This window comes from Mercenaria mercenaria, chromosome 5 (assembly GCF_021730395.1).
Source record: "Mercenaria mercenaria strain notata chromosome 5, MADL_Memer_1, whole genome shotgun sequence".
NCBI classification, from domain to species: domain Eukaryota; kingdom Metazoa; phylum Mollusca; class Bivalvia; order Venerida; family Veneridae; genus Mercenaria; species Mercenaria mercenaria.
In genome coordinates, this window is record NC_069365.1 from 71,612,050 (window position 1) to 71,629,879 (window position 17,830).

The following is a 17,830-nucleotide window of genomic DNA, read 5'->3' on the forward strand; positions in this document are numbered from 1 at the left end:
TAGACAGTCACCATTCGATGTTCACAGTCAAACTTCATATAAACCGACAATGTCTAATAGAAGCATACTCTAAAATAGGTCTTACGTAGGAGATGTAGATAGAGTTACTCGTTTAAGCTTAGATTTTAAAAATTTCATTGTCCCTAATACTTTAGATGCTGAAGAGGCTATGTTTAAAATGTGTGTGTGCCAAGCGCCATCATCACAAAACGTAACTCCAAAATATTTGTGTGTTTGAACATAGCAGAGCTGAACATTGTCAAAAAGTAAGGAGGGTCTAGCGGTATTGTTTTTGGCGCGAGTTAAAACATTACTTCTGTTTTAGAGGGATTAAAATTTACTAGCCATTTTTGAGCCCAATTTGATATCATACGTACTGGAAAGTAGATCCCTCGGAAGCAACGAGAACAAGGCAAACAGTGAAAATTGCAGACTCGGTTTGATTGAGTCTGTTCATGAGCAGTAATGGAAAATGCAACACTGCCCACGCCCCTAGCACCGGCTTAAGCAGTATTCAATCTTCAAAATCTAAATGAGTTGAAATCAATGACCCCGAAGGACCAGAAAATATAACAACACTGAGATGATGAGATGATGTCGGAGCGACTTTTTACGGCCGCCACACAGCACTTAACACCCGCTGTTGTAAAGTAAATAAAATCTAAAAAGTAGATCCATCGGAAGCAATGAGAACACGGCAAACAGTGAAAATTGCAGACTCGGTTTGATTGAGTCTGTTCATGAGCAGTAATGGAAAATGCAACACTGCCCACGCCTCCTAACACCGGCTTAAGCAGTATTCAATCTTCAAATCTAAATGAGTTGAAATCAATGATCCCGAAGGACCAGAAAATATAACAACACTGAGATGAAGTCGGGGCGAATTTTTACTTTTTAAATGATGGTTTAGTATTGTTTTGATATGTTCAACATTGTCAGAACTAACGGCGAGTGAACTGTCGTCAGTATACAGCCGAGATATACTTAAAAGAGGCTCGGTAAAGTCGTTTACGTTAATAAGAAAAAACAAAGGCCCTAAGACTGATCCCTGAGGCACTTCTGCAATTACTTGTGTTTCACCAGAATGGGAAGATCCAATAAAGACTTTTTGGCTTCGATTATTCAGATAACTGGTGATCCAGATTATTATATTTCCGTTTATACCACATTGTCTAAGCTTGAAAGTGAGCCCCGAATGCCATACCCTATCAAAAGCTTACTTTTATCACAGAATATAATACAAGTAGATTTACGTCCATTACGAACAAATTTGATTATGTATATTTATCTTGCCTCATACAAGTTTCTTGCAGTTCTACTGATCAATAGACGTCACGTGGAGACAGGATATAATCGATATCCTACAAGTACATTTCAGATATGAATTTTGATTAAACAAAACGGCTGCCCAATGCTGGCGTAAACGAAGTCAGATTATTAATTAACTCCAGCGATAGATATGGTTTCCGAGACTAAATTAAGTGTTTTCTTGCCGTTTTCATTCTACTTAGTTTACAATAGGCTCGTGAAGTTTGAGAAAAGTTAGCCGTAATTTAAGCGGAATAACTCTGTATGGGAGACACGGACGTTGAAATCTTGTTTTAAGTTAAATCATTAGTAAAACAAAAGAATTGACATTTGTTACTCAGAAGTTTGTTGTAGGATCATGTAATCGTTCCATGACTTTACCCACGCAACTTATTACAGATATAGGACGGTAGTTTGATGCAATATCTTTATCACCCTTTTTAAAAAGAGGCATTACATACTCACATTTCCACAAATCCGGATATATGTTTTCTTGACCAACCAATAGAAGTTGTAGATTGTTTTAATTATCTTGGTACATTGTTCAACTACACAGGGAGTTTTGTTTTAAATCAAGAACATTTGATCGGTAAAGCATTAAAAGCTTTAAATGTTTTATTATATAACTGTAAAGATTTTGATTTTAAAACAAAGTTATTATGTCAGTTGTTTGATTCTTTTGTAGGCTCTATTTTGTCATACGCAGTCTTCTGAAGTATGGGGCCACAATAAGTCAAAAGATATTATATGATATTATGTAAAAGGATCTTAAACGTTAGAAGTAGCACATGTAATCCAAGCGTTTATGGTGAGTTAGGTAGGCACCCTCTATATATTAATAGATATATGAGAATAATAAAATATAAGTGCAAATTAATAAACACTGATACTATTATATTAAAGAAAGTCTATGAGCTAGGCGTATCCGACTGTAATATGGGTAAAAATAACTTGGTATCGAATGTTAAAAAAAATGTTAGATATGTATGGCTTTTCTAAATATTTCAATAATAGTTGTTTGTTTCCAAAGATTATTGATAATTACATGCAAGAGTGGCGTGCATCTGTTGAAAATAGTGCCGTGTTAGATCTTTTTAAAAATTGTAAACAACTCTTGCATATGAATGTTACTTAGATTTATTACCTAAAAGTTATAGAATTTTTGTTACAAGAATGAGAATGTCTGCACATACTCTTAGAATTCAAACTGGTCGATACGGGCAAAATAGAATACCACGTAATGAGCGATATTGTTTCTGTTGTAACACGATAGATCTTGAAGATGAATACCATTTCATTTCAATATACCCATGTTATATAGATATTAGGAGAAAATACATTAAGAAGTACTATAATAGCAGACCATCGATGTATAAATTTATTGAACTTATTACTACAAATAAAAACACTACATTATTAAATCTTGCAAAGTATATTAAAGAATCTATTAAAACTAGAAATATGATTATGAATGTTAAAAACTAATATTAACATTTTCGCCTTATATTAGCAACTTAAAGGACATATTTATGCCTATTTGTTGATAGAATTATTTTAAATACATTATGAATGTTACATTAAAACTGTTCATCCTCCATCATCAAACATTACTATTTATTGAATAATCATCATTTTTTGTTTAAAAGATCATGATAACGTGACATTGTATTATAATATTGTGTGTTTATTATGCTTGACGATGTACTATGTACAAGTCTTTAATAAAATTCTGTTCTGTTCTGTTATGTTCTGTTATGTTTTCTTGAATTGACCTATTGAAAATATTAGTTAATGGTACACAGACTGTGTCACGTGTTTCCTTTAACATGCGATTTTGCTTTATTTATGTTAAGGTTAGATAGGACATCAATAGTATCTTTTTCAGTTATCGTGATATTTTGTAGTTGTTTGTCAGTTTTTCTGGAAAAAAGTTGGAAAACTTGCTTGCGAATCATCAACATTTGAAACGGACGAAAACTAATCGTTTAAAGTATTAGCTTTGTCAATATCAATAAAAGAATACGTGCCATTTTCATTTAATAAAGGAGGGATAAAATCACATTTTGATGAATTTACTTTGACGAGCATTTTAATGATTTTCCAATTGGCGAGAATCATTAGAATCAATATCATTTAGCGCAAATTCAATGTTATTTAAGAACATTTCTTTTTCATATTATTAACTTTGTTACGTATTTTTGAAACGTATCCTATCAGATGATTTACCAGAGATTGCGGCTATTCGTTTTAAACAGTCACGTTTTCTAGATGTTTTACGTATTTCAGAATTATACCAGGGTCGGTCTCATGGGCGAACGGTTACATATATTATATGGGACGTTCGATTTTACTAGGTCTAGAAACGTTTGGGTAAATTTCAAAGTAGCCGAGTTGATATCTTCACTGCGTAGGAAAGACCAGTGTTACGTATGGATTCGTTTAACGACTCGTCATTAGCATTATTATAATTCCAGACACGTATTTAGTAAGATGCGTTGGTATCGCCACTCGCTTTAAGATATACGTAGGTGCCATAATGATCACTAATATGATTGTCGGTTTCGAAAATACAAGAGTGAAGATATTATTTGTTTCTTATTTGTTATTGGTCCCAGTTAATTTTATTAAATACAGCACTGATTGATAAATTTTAACAAAACATTTCCCACTTACACATGTGTGTCATGGTAAAAGCATGGACCTTGAACATGACATCTAGACAAACCAAATTAACCCTGAAAGCTCAAAGTTTTTAACAAAAGGTTTTGCCTGAGGCAGTATATTTTGAGGAAAGCTATTGTTCAAATTAAGATTAATTTTTCTGCATTCGCAATTTCAATGTAGTTTAGAATATACAGGAATATAGGTCTTCTACATGTACCTGGTAGCTTTGACAGTCTCTTTCATGTAGCCGTAGTGCAGGTAGTTTTAATATTCTATCTAGTTTGTCAGTAGCTGCTGTCAGTTGTGTACATAACACATAAATTATCAATTCATAGGCAGGAACATAAATCTGCACCAAGCCTCAAGTACTTTTGTTCTACGAAGGAACAAATACTTATACATGTAATTGCAATTAAATTTTGTACTTTGACACTGTTAGTTCCAGTTAAGGAACCCATCATGTAGGTTCCAGGAAGGAACAAACACATTATCTACACTTGTTCCAAGGAAGGAACATAAAGCAATCTAGGTAAGATCTAAGTATTTGTTTCTGCTGTAAACTATCAACTCATAAATGAAGGTCACTTGTGGTAATCAGTTGTTCCCCCTAGGAATTTAAAATCTTATACAGGAACACATACTTATATCCTGTATATAGTAAATACTGTTAGTACCCGGTGGGAACAGATAAAAACTGTTCCGTTGAAATATGAGTATATTCCTATTTGGAACTAACAAGACTAGTTATATGTGTGATGTAACTTTTGTGCTTGTTTTGAATAATCTGTCCGTTCTCTCTGGAAACTTACAGTGTCTGTTCCTTCCTGGAACTTATAGTGGCTTATTGAGTGCAAGTGGTATATGTTCCTACCTGGAACTAACAATACCTAGATTGCTGTATGTTCCTGCCTGTTATGTACATGCAGGTAAATGACCACTGACTGCAGTGCCCCTACTGTATATTTTATTGTTAGTTCCCGGTAGGAACAGATAAAAACTGTTCCGTTGAAATATGAATATGTTCCTATTGTGAACTAACAGTGCCTGTACTGCATATTTTATGCAGGTATTGACAAAGCAGACAGAATACTAAAATTACATGCACTGAGGCCACCTAAAAGAGACTGTCAAAGTTACCAGTTAGAAGAGCTATATTCATGTATATTCTATACTACATTGAAATTGGGAATGCAGAAAATTTAATCTTAATTTAAACAGTAGCTTTCCTCAAAATAAACTGCCTCAGACAAAACCTCTTGTTAAATACTTTGAGCTTTTAGGGTTAATTTGTTTGTCTACATGTCATGTTCAAGGTCCATGATTTTTCCATGGCACACATGTATAAAGAGGAAAAATTTTTGTTAAAATTTATCACCAAGTCTGTATTTAATAAAATTAAGATAGTAATAGACAATCTGAGGCCATTTCTTAACAACTGCACAATTTTTGTAGTGTTGCTTCAAATATTTATTTACCCCACCCACTTTTACCAAGTTTGAGAGTGTACCACTCTTCCAATATTAATCAAAGTATACTGATATACTGTCATTTTTATGTTTATTTAGTTTACAATATATGCTGAAAATAACACTTTAATATCTCAACTAATAAAAAATGTTTTAGCTTTTGGGTGAAATTCGTCCATTGAAAATGATTCAGTAAATTTGATTAGACCACTTTGTGGCTCTGTGATGAAAAAAGTATTCAGTACAATTTAAAATGCAACATGTTGTGTGAATGTCAATTGCATAGTTATTTTATTATGAAAGTTTTAGGTAAAAAGTTAGAACCATTTTTAAAAACATAACGAAAACCCCACCCACTTTTAATGTGAATATCTAAAAAAGTAAGTCAAAACTGGTAACAGTAACACTTGTTAATGAAACTTAGTACATGTAGGTATATTACCACACAGTATAAATAAAATCAAAAAACATTTTGCGCAGACACCTAACTTGGACCCCCCTCCCTTTGTCAAATCCTTCAACTTGAAGCATAACTGTATTATCTTGTATATCGATTGATAGATTGTTTTCTGTAAAACATAAAATGTCATAATCAGAAAAAAATGTGTTTTTATGTAATCCATTTTATTTCGTATGCTTCTAATAGTTTGATGAGAAACAGAGATTGTAGAATTATCTTCAGTGTTATTTGGCTCTTGATTTAACTCAACTTCTCCAGAAATTACAAGCAAAAACTGAAATATATATGTGTTGTACATGTAGGCAAAAACCAGTATAATTTTCGCTAGGAAGATCGCTTGAATGGTATATTTTATTTTCGAGACAGGTTGGTGACTATAACAGGCAAGTAGTACAACTATAAACGAAAAGTAATAGTTGTATATAAAGATATACAATTTTGATACAACTTTCTTAATGTACAATGTTTTGACAAACACAGAACAGAACAAGGTTCTACGAAGGAGAAGACTCCCAGAAGTGGGTCAAATACAGACTGTGATAGTTTGTCTGATGAAGTGACATTTTTTTAATCAGTATTCACTTGTTCCGTTACATGAAAAGGTATCGCCGTACGAGACAGCGTTCACGGAAGTGAACCATGAGGAAATGTTCCAAGGTATGTGTAAGGTAGCAAGTTTCCACCGAAAGTGGAATATCTCACCGGTTTTGCTCCCGGGTGTGAGCAAACTGTTTTGATAAACAATGAACGAGGTTCTATAGGACTCCCGAAATTGGGTCTAGTAGTCTGGTGCTCCCGGAAGTGAGTGTATTGTACAGTAAATTATGTCTTGTACATTTAGCAGTACAGGTGTACTTGGGTCTTGGACAGAAGTAGAAAGAGAAAAAAGTTCAACATGGCGCGAACTTGAGGCTCTTCATCGAGTTTTAAGAAGTAACATTAATATATTAGTGAATAATCATGTCATTTTCTTTACAGACAATAATAATGTGAAATTTATTTTGAATCCCGGCAGCTATGTTGACGATTTGCATAAAAATGTCTTAGAATTCATGAAGTATGCGAAATAAACAGCATACAGTTTGTAGTAATTTGGAAACCAAGGTGTAGGAACGCAGCAGCAGTTTATCTTAGTAGGTGTCTTGTTTGTGATGATAGGTCTGTAAATTAGGTCGTATTTAAACACTTGAAGAAGAAGTGGGGACCGTTTACAGTCGACAGGTTTGCCACACATTATAATAACAAATGTGACAGATTTAAATCAAGATGGCGGGTACCTGGTACAGAAGCAGATTGTTTTACACAAATGTGGACCGGAGAGAATAACTGGTTGGTACCACCGCCAAATTTTGTTGTTCACTGTTTGCATAAGTTAAAACACGATCAATGCACAGGAACTTTGGTTATTCCTGAATGGAAATCAGCACCATTTTGGCCATTGTTAATTGATGAAAAGGGTAATTTCAGTAGCATTGTGAAAGAAAGTTATGTTTTACCTTCTACAGATGTTGTCACAAAGGGAAAAGGGAACAGTGGAGTGTTTAATATAGAACCTGTTAGCATTGAAGTGCAGCTGGTAAAAATCTCCAACATAATAAGATTTATTGAACATGTAAGATTGAAATTTGACCTCATGTATGTCTTTCAGGTACTGGCTTGAGGCAAACACTAAAAAGAAAGTAAGTTTGACGAGGCTGGCGTTCAGATAAATAACGAAGAACAATGTATAGACAGAATGGCTACACATATTTTGGGCTCTAGAGCTGATAGCACTGTAAATAAATATGCTCATCAAGTGAAAACTTTTAAAGACTTCTGTATTTCGAAGGGATTTTCATGTGATCCAACACATTCCATTCACGTCGCCATGTACTTATCGAATTTAATAGACAGTGGAAAATCGGACAGCGCAATTATGGCAGCTTTTTATGGAATTAAATGGTACCATAGTATTAATGACTTCCAGGACACAACGGAGAACGTAGTGGTGAAATCTATGCTGGAATGTGCCAAAATTTTGAACTCTAAATCTACAAAGAAAAAGGATGTAATTACTAAAGAACATTTAATAGATCTTTGCAATATGTTTTCAGAATCTACGGATGCTATCGCGCTCCGCGATCTGACAATGATTTTGTTAAGTTACGCAGGATTTTTGCGTTTTGAAGAAAGATATCTTTGTTTATAAAGAAAAGTAAACTGACATATACAGAGGTGGTAAAGAAGTACTTATTTCTAGAGGTGAAACGTCGGCATGTCCAGTTGCTATGTTGCAAAGATATTTACATTGTTCAAATATGCATTTGAAATCAGACTTGTATCATTCAGACCTGCATGCAGGTCGGGTCACAAATGTTTTTTAATTGATAAAGACAAAAAGCTTAGTTACAGTCGATCAAAAGAATGTATTGTGTCTAAATTATAGATAGGTGCGCCTTATTTGCGTTTAGGAACGCATTCATTGAGAGCAAGTGGCGCCACTACTGCCGCTTATGCTGAAGGCGTTTCAGATAGATGTCATAGATGATTCATTGGAGAAAAAGCATGTTATTACAAAACAGTTAAAGTTATTGCAAAACAGAGTTTGTGTTTGTGCGTAGTTATGTTAAGACTTAAATGTTTTGCGCGTTACGGAGTAAAGCCGCAGAACATATCTCTCACTCCAGGAGAACCACGTTCCAACGTAAGTCAAGTCTTATCGATATAATGTGACATATCTCAACGATGAAGTTACGGTGTCGCTCCGTATGACCTTGTTGATTCATTTATTATGTGCAATAAACCATTGATTCTACCTTTTCATAACTTAAAAGATGAGTTTGATGTGTGGAAGCTATATTAGCTATTTGCAGCATTTTGGAAGATACAACGAACTAGTTACAAAAAAAACTTATGTAAGCTACACAAATGTTGCAAGGCCGCAACGATAACAGACAATATGTGACAACGTCTCCCATACAGTGTTGCAAAGTCTCAAAGTCCTTTTCCTTTCTTTAAATTGAAAGTAATGCAAAGACAAGCATTTATTCTAATCTCAAACAGATTTGTATTTTACTGCGTCCCTTCCTCTAAAAGCAGAATAAAACTTGTTTTTCATTTGTCTCACTAAATCATTATTTTTTTCCTTCCCGCTAGTCTATGTTCGCAGTGTCGTGATCATTTCGCTATTTTTCTGCTTAATCCCTTTGCTTTTTTTAGCTCACCTGTCACATAGTGACAAGGTGAGCTTTTGTGATCACCTTCGTCCGTCGTCCGTCGTCTGTGCGTCCGCCCGTCCGTCCGTCCGTGCGTGCATCAACAATTTCTTGTCTGCACGATAGTGGTTTCATTTATGATTTTATTTTAACCAAACTTGCACACAACTTGTATCATCATAAGATCTCGGTTTATTTCTTGAACCGGCCAGATCCCATTATGGGTTCTAGAGTTATGGCCCCTGAAAGGCCCAAATTTAGCTATTTTGACCTTGTCTGCACAATAGCAGCTTTATTTATGATTTGATTTTTATCAAACTTGCACACAACTTGTATCACCATAAGATCTTGGTTCCTTTCTTGAACCGGCCAGATTTCATCATGGGTTCCAGAGTTATGGCCCCTGATAGGGCCAAAATTAGCTATTTTGACCTTGTCTACACAATAGCAGCTTTATTTATGATTTGATTTTTACCAAACTTGCAAACAACTTGTATCACCATAAGATCTTGGTTTCTTTCTTCAACCGGCCAGATTCCGTTATGGGTTCCAGAGTTATGGCCCCTGAAAGGGCCAGAATTAGCTATTTTTGACTTTATCTGCACAATAGCAGCTTCATTTATGATTTGAATTTAATCAAACTTGCACAAAACTTGTGTCACTATAAGATCTCGGTTCCTTTTTTTAAACCGGCCAGATCCCTTAATGGGTTCCAGAGTTATGGCCCCTGAAAGGGCCAAAATTAGCTATTTTGACCTTGTCTGCACAATAGCAGCTTCATTTATGATTTGATTTTAACCAAACTTGCACACAACTTGTATTACCACAAGATCTGGGTTCCTTTCTTAAACTGGCCAGATTCCATCATGGGTTCCAGAGTTATGGCCCCTTAAATGTCCAAAATTGGCTATTTTGGCTTTTGCAGCCATACAGATACTTCATTTATGGTTTTATTTGATACAAACTTCCAAAATATCTTCAACAACAATAAATCTTGGATTCCATGACAAATCAGATCCAATCGTAGGTTCCAGAGTTATTTTATATCTGATTACCTCCCCTGATTGTAATCAAAATGGATTTATATCAGTAAGTACTTATAGGACTTATTTGAAATTTCATTATTGTTATTAGTTGGACTGAGTCAATCAGGGTAGATAACTATGGACTGATTTTATGTCAAATTACCTCCCTTTATTTCAAATTAAAATGGGTATATCTCCGTAACTAATGAAGATACTGATCTGAAATTTCATTTATGTCAACAGATTTATTTGGCGGATCCTTCTTTTGTTCACTTACAATATTTTTTTTAATTACTTCCCTTTTACGTTACTATAAATAGCTTATTTTTAGTAACTTTTTTTATTATTGGCCGTAGGGAAAAACCGAGACCACTTTTCTGTGGTACAAAATGGATGGTACCTCCAATTTTTAGGTGTATTTTGACATATCTGTACCTTGTAATATTTTTTTTTCTTTTTGGTTAGATTTCTTCTCTTTGTTGTTCCTGTCCTTTGTGGACTTAGATATTTTTTCTGAGGACCTTCTTGTCCTTAAGTGCAATGATAACAGGTGAGCGATATAGGACCATCATGACCCTCTTGTTTTAAATTCACAATTAATTCGATCTTTTGATTATACTAAAATCCCGTATAGTTTTACATTTTTCATTCTTGTGAAAAGATTTGTTTTGTTGCAATAGATTCCTTTAAAAAGATCTTGATCTTAATTTATATTCAGCAAAATTTATAATATGATTTTGTATGAATTTTACAAAAATCATATAAAATGGCATTGTATATTCTGTGCGCCCATTGTAAGTTATAACGGGAAAGGCCAAGGAGGCCAATAGTCGCTGATTTGAATCACTTGCCCTTTCAACTATGTGCTTGAACTTTAGCTTTGGGTGTGGGATTTTTATATAAGAAATCCATCCAGTACGCTTGCAGTAAGTCGTTTGCTCTACCAAGATGCCCATCTGTATATGGAATAATAATCAGAGGAGCACCAAAGGCTTTTCATCACCACGAACCTTAATATCTGTAATTGTCTTGGAGAGACTTAGAACGCTTCATTGTTACTAAATGGGCTCAAAATAGCTTATACATTCTCACTTATTAAATAGTGCGTACATTCGTACGCCGGTAATCAATGGTGTATACATAATCAGGATCGTGAAGCATTTCTTCCAGAACTTTGCAAATAAATTGGCTATTTCGTAACAAATATTTTCGTCATCATGTGCAGGCGCATTGCTCATTTTGTCAGCACATGATAATCATTATTACCTGCGAATGTATCTCGTACTCAAGTGCCCTCAGGACGGATATTTCTATCCAATTCTTTAACACATGACTGCAATTTTTCTTGCATATCGTATACAAATATGCGTTTTTAACAGATCTTTTTGTTGCATACCGTATTTTACAAATAATAATAGAAATTTAAAGCAAATAGAAATACTTTATTTGCAGTACTCTTTCTTATGGTAGAGTATGTACGCCCAGCGCGGGAAATTAACGTCCGTAAACTGAAGTTATGACGTTTCAGTGAAGCACAATAACAAAGATTCACTTTAGTTTTATCGTTGGTATGTTCTTTCCGTAAAATAACGTATTTTGGACCGAGAAATATTGAGAAGGTCTCAAGGTACCTGATATTGTCTTAGTTCACATATGCAATACCATAATTATATAATCAATGCATGAATCGCTAGTTGTCATTACCAGCACGAGAGCCATCTGACATGGGGTTGCCAGATGGGTTTTGCAGGCATGGGTAAAATCAACGGAAACGCCAGAACGGTGTGCAAGAAATATTTTTCCTCAATACATACCTAAAATTATTTTCCTTTTTGTTTCAATGGACCGCGATCGTGCAATATTTATAGGTTATTAACTTTGTATGTGGATATATGCAAGAGTTCTGCAGCGACAATATTACCACGTGTCTCCGACGTGATATTCCAGTGAGGCGGCACTATAAAGTTGGGCATTGTGCTCCGACTGCTACAGGTAGACACCGTCGTTTATATGACTGAAAAATTGTTGAAAAAGACGTTAAACCCGAACACACACACACACACACACACACACACACACACACACACACACACATATTGCTTTCATTTGGACAAAGATATCTTGTGGATACCATTAAAAAAACAACAACAAAACGGATGAAACATACTACACACTTTGAAAAAAAATCTGATTTTCAGTCACAGACTTGCTGGTATATTTTACTCGAATATAAGTAATGTGTTAAGCCGCAAGACTTCGATGAGTGTCAGTAACGCTTGCCTGTGTCGCGTTTAGAGTTAGTAACATCATCGGTTAGAGTGAGAAACATAATATTAAATAAATATTGCATGTTTATGATAAAGCAGTTGCAGAAATATATTTCTAAGATTAAAACTGGCATTACCTTCTATCGATCATTGACTGTCTGTAAGTATTGCTATTAAAAATGTGTATTATATTGTTTTATTCTGGAAAATAGCAAAATGCTTCTATTTTCTTAATAACAGACGCCTGTTTTTAAAATCTAAAAGTTTTAATCAATTTATGCGATTACTCTTGGAATCTGAATTCATGTTCATGTCAAGAGACACAAGAAAATATAACCAAAGTAATTATTATATATGAAAATTACATAAGCCGTGTCATATTGAGCGGTACCGTAACCAGAAGTCGTTGAGATATGTCAAATGATATCGTTTAGACATGACTTGCGTTGGAACGTAGTTCTCACGGAGTGTCTCTTAACGTTGTCACAATTATTTGTGCGAATGACTGATGTGTTGGATCACGTGATCAGTGATTGGTCAGGTGGTACGTGGTGGGAATTTGTATGGGTAATACGGTTGTTGGTCAGTTTTACGCTTGGCTTCGATTGTTTCACATCTGATTTATTCAAATTCGAATTTTTGTAAGGTTATAATTAATAGTTTTGTTTTGTTAGCTCCATGTGGTTTATAAACTGGTTAGACAAACTTGATATACTTGATATACAGCGTAGAATATACTTAAGACAATATGAGCCATTTGTATAGTTTTACGACAGGCTGTTACTTTTTGTTATTTTTATAATACCAATATATAGTAGGTAGAGTTTTCCAGAGATTTTTAAAATTCCAAAGTCTGGGTTTTAATCTGGCCTATTGTATTTAGGTTGACGACCGTACAGTTTAGTCATTGTGTGTATGATGCGTTTTTCCTTAAAGATAATTATCTGATAATGCTATTTGTGTAAAGTTGATATGCATAGTGTACGCTAATTGGTATTTGTTTATAAAGAATATGATCATATATTCGTGTACTTGTATAAAATGCTCAAAATAAAACAATCCAAAGTCTTGCCCATTGTAAAACAGAGTTTGTGTTTTGGGCGTAGTTATTTTAAGACGAAACTTTTTTTTCTTTTAATGAAATGGAAACCGTTGAATGGTAATGTAGCTATCTTTTTTTTAAGATAAAGTATGATATTTAAACGTTTGATACATTCAATGATTCCAAATAATGTCTAAGAATTATGTGCGAATCTCTTTAGTCATTGGCAAATATCTCAAAACCAAGCACACGGACCTATACATTTTATTTCACTATATAATTTTTATTGCAAAATGTGAGAAGTTTCTACATTGTTAAAAAAATCTATTCGCGAAAATGTGAAATTATGACTTTCCCATAGTCGCGCATTATCATTTTTTTTTCAAATAAGTCTTCAATAAGACCCTACCTTTTATTTGCGAAAACTTTTAAGTTTATTCATAGCTATGGCTACGGGTTTCTAATAGATCTGCTTAGACACTGACGTCATGCATTTGCAGGTATTACGTTTTTATGGATATGAAGTAAGAACGATAATAAAAACAGATTTGATGTTTGAAATATGAGACATTACTTTCCCTTTATCTAAACAGATATAGTACACCGTGTCCAACCGGTGACGCTAATTTACGCTAATTACACCTAGTGTGTGGTAAAGGTAGTGCTAAATATAGGTAAATTAAATGGCTAACTTACGCAGAACAAGAGGCAGGTAAGAAACCCTTTCAATATCAAAATTACTTTATACAACTGAAAGAAAAACCGTTGTGTATTTGGTGGAGAAAGGATAAAGCTAACGAAACGGTCGTTGGCCGGGAAAAGGAATGTCTTTGCAAATATTTGTGAGTACCAGCGTTGACGAGTAGAGTATTCCCAAATGCGTTACCACTGTTTTTAATTAATTATGATATTAAAAGCCGAAAGGTTCGACAAGTCTTGTTTTGGACTAAAGCATCTAGATATAGCTTTTATAAGTCATTTTCTATTCAAGAATGAAAGAATGACCTGATGGGAGCTTTTACTAGGTAGATATCGTATTGCTCTTTTCTAGCTTCAGGAAACCCAATACATCGTATGTAATTGACACTTTGTTTTTCTGTTTCGGTCTTCATGCCTTGCAGTCACAAGCTTTTGCTGAATAGGACCGCTGCAAATCACACAACACATTTAAATATCGCATGTGTACAGGCTGAGTATTTTTGATAACTGTGTTCTCATTTGTATCTGGTCGCAAAAGGGGGGTGGACGTCTTTTGTAACTTGCTGTTTTTAGGCGAGAAAAATGCTGGTTGCAGTTCAAAATTGGGTCATTTGTTTACTTTTTGACATAACAGAGGACACATTTTGCAGCGGTAAGTATACAAATTTTCAAACGATAACGCAATATTGGTGGCTATATAATTTATCTTCACTTGATGGCTGGTCTTACTTGTTTATCTTTGTGTGTTAAAAAGTTATTGAAGGTACAATGCCAGTTTATAGTGACGAAAAAATCGTAGCCGTGCATGAAAATGTAATTCCTGTACAAAACGAACACTTTACGTGATGCCAGCATTTTTCTCGCCTAAAAGCAGCAACTTACAAAATACGTCCACACCCGCCCCCTCCCCACCCCCCTGCTCAATGAAACTCGCAACAACCGTAGTACTGAAAAAAAAACAACAAAAAAAAACAACATCTAATTTGGTTTACATATAGCCAAATTTAATACAGTAGGAATAAGTGTGATATTATTCATTTTCATTTTTATGCATCTTGAAGCATTTTCATTTTCTACAGTATCCGTCTCTGATATTCCAGCAGTGTCTTGGCAACAGGTAAGTCTCTTATGGAACTCAAGAGTAAGGTGCGCAAATTAATAACTTGAGTGAAAGAAACAGGATTTACATATCTAAACAGGGGTATGTATCTAATAGTAACAGACACGTTGGTAGAATTAATTGCATGTTTGCAATGCCTGCTCACTTTCAGTCAGTAGCTTTTCGGTACGTAACTTTTAGCTAGTGGTTTTATGGTATTAAAAACGAAACAGTTAAGGACTTTTTGGTGTCTATATTCGGTATAAGAGTGGCTTTAACGTGGGTACTGGAAAACGTTAAGCTTACATATTAATATTTTGTCGTACTAATTTGTTACAATGTATCCAATGTGTCATTCGTTTTTTGTTTTTGTTTTTTTTTATTTGCGGCAAACCGTTTTAACAATACTTTTGTCTGACATAAACTAATGGCGACAGTTCAAACACCGGAAGAGTATCGTGACGCGAAATCAGGTAAAAATGGGACATTATAAGTACAAGCCATTTTATTAAAGATTCAAGTAGGATTTATCTACCTTCAATTTAGGTTTAGATAAAACGGTACTTGTTGAAAAGATTTTGCAAACATCCCCTGTACGTATGTGCAGAAACTGAACTCTTATATTTCTTCGACTTGTTATGGAACACATGCCTTGGGTATAAAAGAAAATTGGTCACTGAGCATCTATATGTGTGCACTAACATTACATTTTGGTAAAATGTTAATCGCTTGCATTTTCGACCTTGTATTACAAGTAACATAATATAATTATAGATCACTAGTTAGCTCACTATTTAGGTCGACCTAATCCAGATATATGGTCTAAAGGGACACGCAAAGCCTTGTCAAAGGTTTTTTAATAGTTTATGATGTGATTAGTGGACGAATTCTGCCCTATTAAATGTGCTTTTCAGATGAGTTTTATTAAGGAGAACTGTACAAAATATTAACTAGTAACGGAGTAATGTTCAAATAAGTCAATACAGGATTCATTTTTTTAATTAGCTGTTGTTTTTTTTCTATTTGGCCGTCGGTTTTATGTTGGTTTTCATCACGATTAATCAACGGATAGGCTAGGCTGTTTCGTATTTATTCCCAACCAGGACTATTTAATGCAGCAATATAAACTTTTGGCTAGCTTCACATGAAATGATTGAAATAACGTATATACAATATCTGTGTCCCGCTATTAATGGTTGTTAATATATATAAAACTAGCCGCTGATCTCAGTTATTCAAAGATTGGAAAGTCCATTTTCTGTTACTTAATTTGTCGATCTTAAGGGAAAACCCGAGCTATCAATAGCTAAGATCGGCTATATTTATTTTCGAAGAACGTGATTATTTTTAATGACTTTCTTATGCAAATGAACAGTTTTGATCGTGACTGGTAAAACAAAATTATAATTAGTGGACACATAGTTGTTTTATCCAAGGAATAAAGGTTTGTTTAAAGATATGTGTTTTCTTTTCTCTATGTTTTATAAAATTACTGACTTTCGATATAAATTTGACTTAAGAAAAAATATATCTCATCTGGTGATTTGTCGCTGAATAAAATCACTGTTTGAAGTTCAGATGCGACTGGATTATATCACAAGTGCGCAGCCCGAGTGATATAAAAATACGCATCTGAAATACAAACAATGATTTTATTTAAAAGCAAATCATTTAATGAGATACATTATTTCGAAGCTAACATGTTACCGAGGATTTTAAAGTACATCCTTGACGGCATTTATTATATATTAATTGCTTTTTTCTGTTGCTTTTTTTTTCAACGCGCCATTATGCCTTTTGACGTTGTGACGTAATAATTGTGAGGTCCGAAAAATGAACTGTTGTTTAATAAAACATAGTTTTCTTCTTTATTTGATAGAAAATGGAACGGGTTGTGTTAGAATATTAAATAGAATAAAAAGGAATTTGACGGCAGCAGTGTCATGTCATCATTGTGGTCTATAATTTTCGATAAAACAAGTTTCCATGGAAATTTCTTAATATATATTAATATCTAGATAGGAAAACGTATACAAACATCGCGGATATGTTGCAAAACCCCTGTTAACTATATACTCGAATATTTAACGTTTGTGAAAATTGCGAGAAGCTTGACATTGGACATTTGTCATTCAAACCCAGACCGACGTTGAATAATCACAGCGTGAAGTAAGCGAGAAGTTAAACATTCGACATTCAAACCCAGAACAACATTGGCATCCGACTTTTTTGGGATTTAATAATATTTATTGTTTCTAATTTAAATACAAAAACACAAATCATATAATGCAAAGGGCATGCTTATTTTCACAAATTACTAACAGTTTGATTAAAATTCAACTTACATAAAAGCAAACGGGTAGGGCCATTAGAGAACATTAGAGGTTGGCCCGTCCCATTTGTCACATTAAGTTTAACAAAATGAACATCAATTTCTTTGTATGTCATAGAAATGTAAATGATTTAGAGAAATTAAATAATTACAAAAGGTAAATTGTTTCAAAACGAAACAGAAACACAAAAACAAAACTGAAAAACCTAAATTAAGAAAAATAATATATTATGTAATCCATAAATAAATGTCCCCTGTCCGCCTAAAGTGCAAT